The sequence below is a fragment of the Camelus ferus genome, chromosome 8 (genome assembly GCF_009834535.1).
Source record: "Camelus ferus isolate YT-003-E chromosome 8, BCGSAC_Cfer_1.0, whole genome shotgun sequence".
Taxonomy (NCBI): domain Eukaryota; kingdom Metazoa; phylum Chordata; class Mammalia; order Artiodactyla; family Camelidae; genus Camelus; species Camelus ferus.
This window is the reverse complement of record NC_045703.1, coordinates 29,427,693-29,437,680: the sequence shown is the minus strand read 5'-3', so window position 1 is coordinate 29,437,680 and position 9,988 is coordinate 29,427,693. Positions and strand designations below refer to the sequence as shown.

General features: G+C 41.6%; 1 long non-coding RNA gene across 1 annotated transcript; it reads right to left on the bottom strand.

Annotated features, from left to right (window-relative positions):
* Positions 1-642: 642 nt before the first annotated feature.
* On the bottom strand, positions 643-8,262 carry LOC116665318. Its single transcript, XR_004321880.1, has 2 exons — positions 8,047-8,262; positions 643-1,208 (listed from the first exon to the last, which is right to left on the bottom strand). It is a non-coding gene; the product is annotated as an uncharacterized LOC116665318 (long non-coding RNA).
* Positions 8,263-9,988: the final 1,726 nt, after the last annotated feature.

The following is a 9,988-nucleotide window of genomic DNA, read 5'->3' as shown; positions in this document are numbered from 1 at the left end:
AGCAGGAAACGGAGGCTGCATTCTGTGGAGGACCAATGGGGCCAAGGCAGGCTGTGAATGCCCGCAGCCAACAGGTGTGAGGACATCTTCTCCCCACCCCTGCAGTCAGGGGCACAATTTCCAGTGGGGCTGAAACTCAGTGGCACCGTATAGGGACAGCCCAGAAGCTCTTCCTGAGCCAGGTGTCAAGGTGAGTCTAGAGACCACGCATAGGCTGCAGAACTGGTTCAGCTCCCAATATATTAGGAGCTGTGCCCTGGGCCTCCCTAGATGTCTGGGAGGTTCCTGGTTCCAGCAGGAAAAAGGACCTGCTCTCAGCTGGCATCAGAAGGTCACCTGGAACCCTGACTGGTGTTCTGACAACAGCTGGGGGCGTCAGTGTCCTGCCCCCTCCTCCTCGTCCCTGAGGGACTCACAGCAGCTTCCCCTCTTCCTTCTCACAGCACGGGTCACATTGCAGGGGTCCCAATGTCAGGGTGTAGCTCATCCGTATGCTGGGTGTGTATTCTGCCCCAATCGTATCTTGTTTCGAGAATTATTTTTGTGTGGTTGAATCTGATCATGTTGGCACCACAAAGGTACAAGCAATTATTTTTAATTCCACAGACCATGTTACTCTGATCAACAGAAATCAACTAATACTTCTTTAGCAACTGAATTTAATATTCTTCATGTTACAGAATTTGGTTAAAAATATGATAGGTTATTAGTGCAAAACAAAGGGCACGTTTTGATGATAGCAGCAGTTTTCACACTGTGTGCCCTAAATTTTGGGTTCTAAAGATGAATTGTTAAGTCTCAGAGGACCAAATTATATCCCATTTCTCTCTGAACATTCAGAAGAATGACATTCAAGTCATTACATTGCCCTCTTCTGAATTTCCAGGGCACGTAGTAACTTCTCATGGTACTTATCACACTCCGCCCTGTGTATCTGCACTTCCTCTACACTCAGTTAACCTCCTAGAGAGGAGGGATGGGTCTTGTCACCCTCCACCTCACCCCCAGCACACAATGTCTGTCTCCCTGTCCTTTTCTCAGCCTTTTACTAGACTTCCTGGTTGACTTAAGTGGCCTCGGTGTTCCCAAGTAACCTGGGCAAGCTGTCTTCGTGGCACTTACTACGTTGTGTCCGTGTGTCGTCCCCAGGGATCAGGAGCCCATAATGGCTAGGGATTTTGTCTCATTCACCTCGGTGTACTCAGCTCCTGGCAGAGGGGAGACAATAAGTAAAGTATGAACGAATGATTAGTGGATATCGATATCCGATTTTTAACAGCTTTATTGAGATGTAATTGACATGCTATAAAGTTCAACCAAAGTTTACAGTTTAGTAGATTTTAGTACATTCTAAGAATTGTGCAATCATGACCACAATCTAATTTTTAGACCTCCTGATTTAACTCCTAGAAAAACCCTGTATCACCATCAGCAATTATTCCTCATTCTTGCCACGACCCTTAGGCCCTACTTCATTCTCTATGGATTTGCCTGTTCTGAATATTTTACATACATTATGAGGCCTTTGTGACTGGCTTCCTTGGTTTAGCATCGTGTGTCCAGGATTCATCGATGTTATAGCATGTATTGGTACTTCATTTTTAAAATGCTGAGTAATAGCCCATTGTATGGACAGACCACACTGTGGGTATCAGTTCATCAGTCAGTAGATATTTGGGTTGTTTCACTTTCTGGCTAGTATAGATAATGCTGTCTGTGAACATTCATGTGCAAGTTTTTGTGGGGACATATATTTTTTATTTCTCTTGGATATATACCTAGGAGTAGGATTGCTGAGTTATACAGTAACTTTAAATGTTTAACATTTTGTGGAATCACCAAGCTGTTTTCCAAAGCTGCACCATTTTACATTTTCAACAGCAATGGATGAGGGTTCCAATTTCTCTCCATTCTTGCCAACACTTGTTTTATCTGTCTCTGTGATTCTAGCCATCTTAGTGATGTGAAGTGGTAGCTCACTGTGGTTTTTGATTTGCATTTCCTTAATGCATTATTGAACATTTTTGCTCAATATATGGAACATTTTGTCATGTGTTTATTGGCCACTTATATCTGTACACCATTTAATCAAATTATAAATATCAGAGCTTCACTGAAAAAACTTTATAAATGAGGCTCAAAGAGTAACACTAAGTGACTTGCCCAAGGTTATGTAAGGTTAGTAGCAGTCCAGGGTCTCAGATACACTCCTGACTCCTAACAGGGCTCTGCTCTTGCCCACCCCACCCCACCCCCTGCCACTGGCCCTTCTGTCAGGTTGTCTAGGTCTCTACCCAACTGGATGATTGAAGTGATTGGATTCCTTATGAGTCAGGACAAGCATGTGCTCTGCTGCTTGATTTTATTCCCTTTTCTTCTTTGGTTAGATTGATTTCATCTCTGAAAATGGTTTTATCTGAGTGAAAACTTTATACTTGAGCAGATGAGTTTTATAACTTGCAACTACTTAACATTTTAAACATCTGGTGGCTGAACTCCAAGCATTAAATAATCTGAAACAGTGTTCTTGGCCACCTGAGTGCTACTGAGGATGAGTTTAAGGTCATGGGATAAATATAAACCTGTCCACCTAATAGTTTCCCTGCAACCAAGAACACAAAGATGAAGCAAGAAAGCATTTAAAATTAAGGAATGCAGTGGGGCTGGTGGGGATGGTTTATAGCAGAAGCATGAATGCTGGGCTTGGGAGGATGTAGAGATGTGCTGACATTGCTCAGTCCTGCCAGCCTCACACCACATGGACCTGGACAGAAAGCTGGAGAGAGAAGCCTTCTTAGTGTCAATCCTCAGGGAAGAGTCAGGTCAAGATAGGCTAGATAGTCAAGATAGGCTAGATTATGCTGCAATAGTGAACACCACCAAAAATCTCCACATCTTATCAGAATGTAATTTTATTTCTTGCTCATGCAACATCCATGGATTTCCATGTGGTGGGTCGCCATTTGGCTACTTGCATCTTGGGTGTATCTGCCTCAACATATTTCCAGTTTTCCATGGCAAGAGAAAAGAGATCTAGAAGACCTCAAGCCAGCTAATAAGGGCTTCACCTTGGAAGTGACACATGTCCTTGTCTAACTGCCAGAAGCCAGAGAGCATGATCCTTTTGTAAGTTTGGAAGGACAGGAGAATTGAGTATGGACAAGCTCTCATCATGTCTATCCCAGCTGGAGAAGGGGGTTCTTTTTGCTCTTCCCAGGGAAGCTCTTAGAGCCATCTCTGTGTCTATGAGAGCATCCCTATGTGGTAAGGGATAGAGAAGGCATCTGGAATGTGCAGGTGGAGCTGAAACAAAGGGGACATGCACAGTGAAGATGATTGAATTAAATGTTATTAGCCAAATCATCTAGACTCCAAGTATTTTCTGACTTTACTATCTGTATCCCCCAAACATGAATGAAGTCTTTGTCTTAGCTTAGATTTGGGGTAACTCAACAAGTATGACTTATCCTTGTCTGAGCCAGACTATGGAGAAGCTGATTTTAGGGGCAGGGAGGGCTGCATATGTCAGACAAGGTTGATGCTTCCAGTCAGCAGAGTCTCATTCTTACATCAGTCTTGGAGATTCTAGTTTTCATTTTGACTTAAATTGGTGAGATTTCCTTAAGAAACAATATAATTAACACATATCTTCTCCTATCAAAATAATCACTCCCTTACACCGTACACAAAAATAAACTCAAAATGGATCAAAGACTTAAACATAAGACAAGATACAATAAACCTCCTAGAAGAAAATATAGGCAAAACATTATCTGACATACATCTCAAAAATGTTCTCCTAGGACAGTCTACCCATGCAATAGAATCAAAAGCAAGAATAAACAAATGGGACCTAATTAAACTTACAGGGTTCTGCACAGCAAAGGAAACCGTAAACAAAACAAAATAACAACCTATGGAATGGGAGAAAATTTTTGCAAATGAAACCGACAAAGGATTGATCTCCAGTATACATAAGCAGCTCGTATGACTTAATAAGAAAAAATCAAACAACCCAATCCAAAAATGGGCAGAAGACCTAAACAAGCAATTCTCCAAGTAAGAAATACAAATGATCAATAAGCATATGAAAAAAGTGCTCAATATCACTAATTATCAGAGAAATGCAAATCAAAACTACAGAATGGCCATCATTCAAAAGTCTACAAATGACAAATGCTGGAGAGGCTGTGGAGAAACAGGAACCCTCCTACACTGCTGGTGGGAATGCAGTTTGGTGCAGCCACTGTGGAAAACAGTATGGAGATTCCTCAAAAGACTAGGAATAGACTTACCATATGACCAGGAATCCCGCTCCTGGGCATATATCCAGAAGGAACCCTACTTCAAAATGACACCTGCACCCCAATGTTCATAGCAGCACTATTTACAATAGCCAAGACATGGAAACAGCCTAAATGCCCATCAACAGATGACTGGATAAAGAAGAAGTGGTATATTTATACAATGGAATACTATTCAGCCATAAAAACCAACAACATAACACCATTTGCGGCAACATGGATGCTCCTGGAGAATGTCATTCTAAGTGAAGCAAGCTAGAAAGAGAAAGAAAAATACCATATGAGATCGCTCATATGTGGAATCTAAAAAAACAAAAACAAAAACAAAAACAAAAACCAAACAAACATAAATACAAAACAGAAACAGACTCATAGACATAGAATACAAACTTGTGGTTGCCAAGGGGGTGGGGGGTGGGAAGGGACAGACCGGGATTTTAAAATGCAGTATAGATAAACAAGATTATACTGTATAGCACAGGGAAATATATACAATATCTTGTGGTAGCTCACAACGAAAAAAATGTGACAATGAATATATGTTATGTTCATGTATAACTGAAAAATTGTGCTCTATACTGGAATTTGACACAACATTGTAAAATGACTATTACTCAATTAAAAAATGTGAACGGAAGAAGGAAAGAAATAAAGAAAGAAGGAAAGAAAGAAAGAAAAAAGAAAGAAAGAAGGAAGGAAAATAAAAGAAGAAAGAAAGGAAGGAAGAAAGAAAGAAAAGAAAGAAAGAAAAGAAAGAAAAGAGAGAGAGAATGGAGCAAGGGTAGGCCAGGAAAAAAAAAATCACTACTTCAAGCATTTACATTATTATACCACATATGACATCTAGTAGACTGCCTCAACATAAGATGCTCTTAAACAATGTTTGTTCAATAAAATAAAGAATGAACAAAAGGAATGAGAACTATCAACTATCTACACACTCCTGAAGGCCAGCCTCGTTCTGTAAGATTCCAGAGTCTGTCTTCAGCCCAAGATGGATAATGAGGACTGGGGAGACTCCAGACCTGATCCAGTTACTATAGAAACACTCAGGCCTACAGTGCTGAGATCATGTTTGCTTAAACTGCTCCTGTCTTCCAATTGTTGGATTTGCTGCTAATTCCAATAACCAATCCCCACCAGGTCTTGTCCTGCACTAACACTTATTCGAACTGTTTCTCAATCATGCATCATCATGATTCTAATGTCTGTCCATTCTCTTCTGTTCCCAACATCACTGGCCCTTGTCAATTCATAGAGTCTTGTAGCTACATGAGTGGCTGGGACAGTATCATTTCAAGACGATATTGCAGGCTTGGAAGACTGGGTTGAGATCAGTGCCATTTTAGACACACTGAGCCTGAAGAACATTCAAGAGGAGAGATCCAACAGGCAGTTGGGATTGCACAACAGGAGACTGGGGGAGTCAGGGATGGGAATACATGCTGCGGGGTTATCGGCATCAGGTGGTATTTGTAACTGTGGAAATCAAGAATATGAAGAAGATATGTGTGAAAGCGCTTTGTATAATATTGGGTGTTTTTATAATTACCATTTTTAATAGGTCCAAGAAAGAACTTAGGGGATGAGAAAAGCAAAAGAGCCAGAAGCATCCAGAGGAGGAGGAGGAAAGAAGCAGGAGAACAAGGAAGCAGCTGTAAGAGTGGGGCCGGGGAAGCAAAGTGCTCTGAGCTTCAGGGCAGCAGGAGATACTGAGGACTAAAGCGAGGGCTCTGCAGCCCATGATTCGAGTCAGGGCTGGCAGAGAGAAAGAGAGGGATTTCAGCAGGCAGACTGGCCGCCATCTTCTCCTGAATTAAGAGTCCCCTCTCTACCCCGTGCTGAGTCCCGCCCCTTCCCCATGCTCTGAGCCCACGTTCCAGTTCCTATGCGGCTTTACCCCTGGGCTCCTGTGGGCTCAGTGCAACCCTTTATCTCACTAGCAATAAACTCAGCTTTGTCAAGGTGCGGTCTAGAGACTCCTTCAGTGAGTCTGTGAAGCCAATACCATTCTTCACATTGCTACTGACACATTACTTACCTCTTTCACTCTCATTCTCTCATTAAGTATACAACTGACTTTTCCAGAAGCTATCTGTGTGACTTCACAACAGATTGAGTGCATAAGCAGATCTGAGAATATAGCTATATTCTCTTAAGCCAGAGATTGCAAAAAATTAAAAAGTGCTACTCGTCTTACTAAATTGTCTTTCTTTGGAAAATATATGTATTTTTCATAATGATAGTTACATAATATGTCATGAGCTTATTATTCTTAAATGAATAAATATTTAACAATGTCTCAATTTTAATTTCTAATATGGGGTTAAATACACACACACACAACATACCTCCCACATAAATATAAAATCTCCTTCGAGCCTGTGATAATTTTAAGAGTGGAAAGTGGTCCTGAGACATTTGCTAACTGCTATCAAGTTCCTTACCTTCTTCAGGTCCCTAACTCCCCTGCTCTGACTGTGTGGTGGGGTCAGTCCCCTTGTCCCTTGCGTCCCTGCCCCAGCTCTTCTGCTGTATTCTGATGGCCCAGCTTTTCATGCCTCACCAGTCTCACACTAGCACCCTAGGTTCCAACCCTGCAGAGACTTTCTACAAACCTTCATTGCCAATCCCCAAAATGTCTGTTGTCTTTGCATCTCTGTGGATTAACAGTGTGCTGGAGAAAGTCTGGTGACTCTGCCAAAAATATTTTCCACTCTTCTCTTTTTAGGAACCTCTGGTGCATCAAATTGTGTTGATCATACTCATCGGTTTATTACACATTAGCATCATCTGTCCAGGGAAGGCAGCCTTTTAATTTTTCTTCTCATTCACCACAGTCAATCTCATTTCCTTCCTCGCATAAGCGTAAACTCTAGTGTATGCTGTTTTCCTCTGATCTGTCTTCCATAAATATATTTAGATTTTGTGCATCCCAGAAAAACATTTAATGTTACTTTATGAGTGGGTTTCCATATTTATATTAATAGTACTGAATCTAATCTTCCCTCACCGTGGTATCTGAGCTTTGTTCACAACGCTGCAGGTACAGTTCACTGCTCCTGACTGCTGCAGGCAAGTCCCCAGCAGGCAGAGTCCACACGTCCCTTAGCCACTCCCCCAGTGACAGACTCCCAGTGACTTCCAGTCAGTCCATCTCTTTGACACTCAGTTTTCTCATTAAACACAAAGACTGGTGATGATAATACCTCCTTTTACATAATTATTGTGCCTATTGATACTTCAAGGCTTTGCCAACCACTCCCTGGTACATGCCCTCAAACCCACGCCTTTCCTATCTCAGGCTTCAAGGTCCTAATGGCTCAATAAATGGGGGCTGCTATTATTACTACTATGGCAGACAAGGCCCTGGAGCATAGGATCTGGGTCTAGAAGACGTGTTACCTGGTTGTGTTACTTCGGGCCTCCGTTTCCTCATAGGAAGTAGGGATAATCACATCTCCCTCAGATAATTGCTGTGGTTGAAACGAGCACATGCTTTGCAAACTAGGAGGCACAACTGGGTTAGCTATTCTGTTGTTGTTAGTGGTGCGGGAGAAGCCTTTGCTCCCTGGGAAGTGCCCTGTAGTCAGGAGATCCACACAGGCCCATCTCTGTGTGCTTACTGCTTGTATGGTAACAGGCAAAAAAAAGCTCCTGATTGGTGGTTATCAACCTGGCTGCACACTAGAATCCCATGGGGGAGCATTAACAAGTACCAGCCTGGGGCCCCATGTCTTACCAATTACATTGGACCCTCCAGGACTGGGACCTTGGCCTGGGAACTGCAACTTTGAGAACCACTGTTCATCCGTGTGATTCTTGGACTTCTGTCAGTTCATCCCATTGACCACAAGATGGTGCCCTCTTTCTGGGAAATCTTTGATGTTCAAAAAACAACAATCCATTTTCTCTATTAATCCTGAAAGAATGGATTTGAATTTAACAATCTGCACAGCATCTCATTAAGCCAGAATTCTGTGCCTGTGGTGTCTAGCCATGTAATGTGCATCTTTTCCCTTCTGCTAGAAACCACACTGGGTTAGGATATATCGTCTCCTGTGTTGCATTCCTCAAGGGGCCATGATGCAAAGTGGAGTAGGCATTTATTGTTGCTTTATAATCATAATCGTGACTATCAATAATAACTAATATTCATTTAATCCTTTACCACTTGCAAAGTGCTTTTCACCAACTATCAGAATAACTTTATGAAGTGAGTGTTATCATTCTCATCTATAAATGAGAAAGCAAAGGCTCAGAGCACTAGTTCAAGGTCATAAAGCAAAAACTGGCAGAATGATAACCAAGCCCTTCCCACTGTACACAGATGAGAAGAGTGAGAGCATCAGAGACATCAACTCCCCACCACTGGGCCCTGACAAGCACAGCCCCAAGAGGAAACTTCAGGACAACGTCTGGAAGACTTCCTGACTGAGCACAGAAGACGCACAGATGCCCTCCTAGAGTTTCACATCAGCATGGGTGACAAACAGGTCAGCAGACACGTCTGACCGGGCTGACTGACCAGCTGAGTTGACACACGTGAAGTTTCTAGTGCAAAACTGTTAGAATTAGCAGACTCTCAACAGGAGGACAGATTGTATTATTTAAAATTTTCTGTTCCAGGAAAACAAACTGCTATGCCAATGGGAAAAAAAACAAATCTGTCTTAAGAAAAAGTTATAAACTCATCTCCAGAGAAAATCCTTTTCTATCAGCAAGTGATGTCTTATGAGGTTAGTAGATCCTATGAAGGTCATGTACCAGATCACTTACAGACTTACTGCCAGATTCCCACAACTGGTCAAGAACGCAAACGTCAGGGCCCCAGGACCACAGCCCGTCTGGGTGATTTTATCCCAGATGAAGGAGCTGCAAGTGAAAGTTCAGGTTACTTGGAGGAGGAAGGCTATTTTCAGTACAGAAACAGTTACATGGAGGTTTATTTAATTAGTATTTTGATCATTGTACTGAGTCCAGTGTACATCTTAGCAATTCAGTCTGTTGTTGTATGCCTCAGCTCCCTTGTCTGTAAATAGTACAATAGAACCTGTCTCATAGGATTGTTACAAGGATCAAAATAGTTTATTTATAAAGCACTTGGAACCATTCCCAGCACACAGTAAGCCCGATGTGTTTCTTAAGTTAATGTTAAATAAATAAATGGATATGAGTATATCCACTTACCTGCCTTATAAGCAAAATTTTCATTTTTAAAAAAATTCCAAGTAATTTTAAAATTATGTTATTTGCACACTTGTAGGTACAGGAAATATATCCAGGGAGATTAAAGTATTGCCTTATGACTAAAATTTGAAATCACACTGAAAATGCATAAATTTGATTAGAACAGTAATATAGTCTTTGGACCTTGTAAATATCAGAAATAGGTTAAAAATTCTTTAAGTCTATCATGTCATTATTACTGATGCTGGCAAAGAAGCCCATCCATTGTCTAAAGAAATACAAGACTAATGCAGTGATCAGATTTTTCTTTTTTTTAGAAAAGTTTTCCTTTTTCTCCATGTGATTTCTTCTAAACTTGGGAATTAGTGTTCATTTCAGAGGGCGCCCTTGGCATTCTCCCAACTATAAAGACCCTCAATCTGACCCCTGGTCACTTCTTGGGTGAGTGGGAGTGTTCCACAGCATTACTCAGCTCAAATCTCCATCTTCAAGTA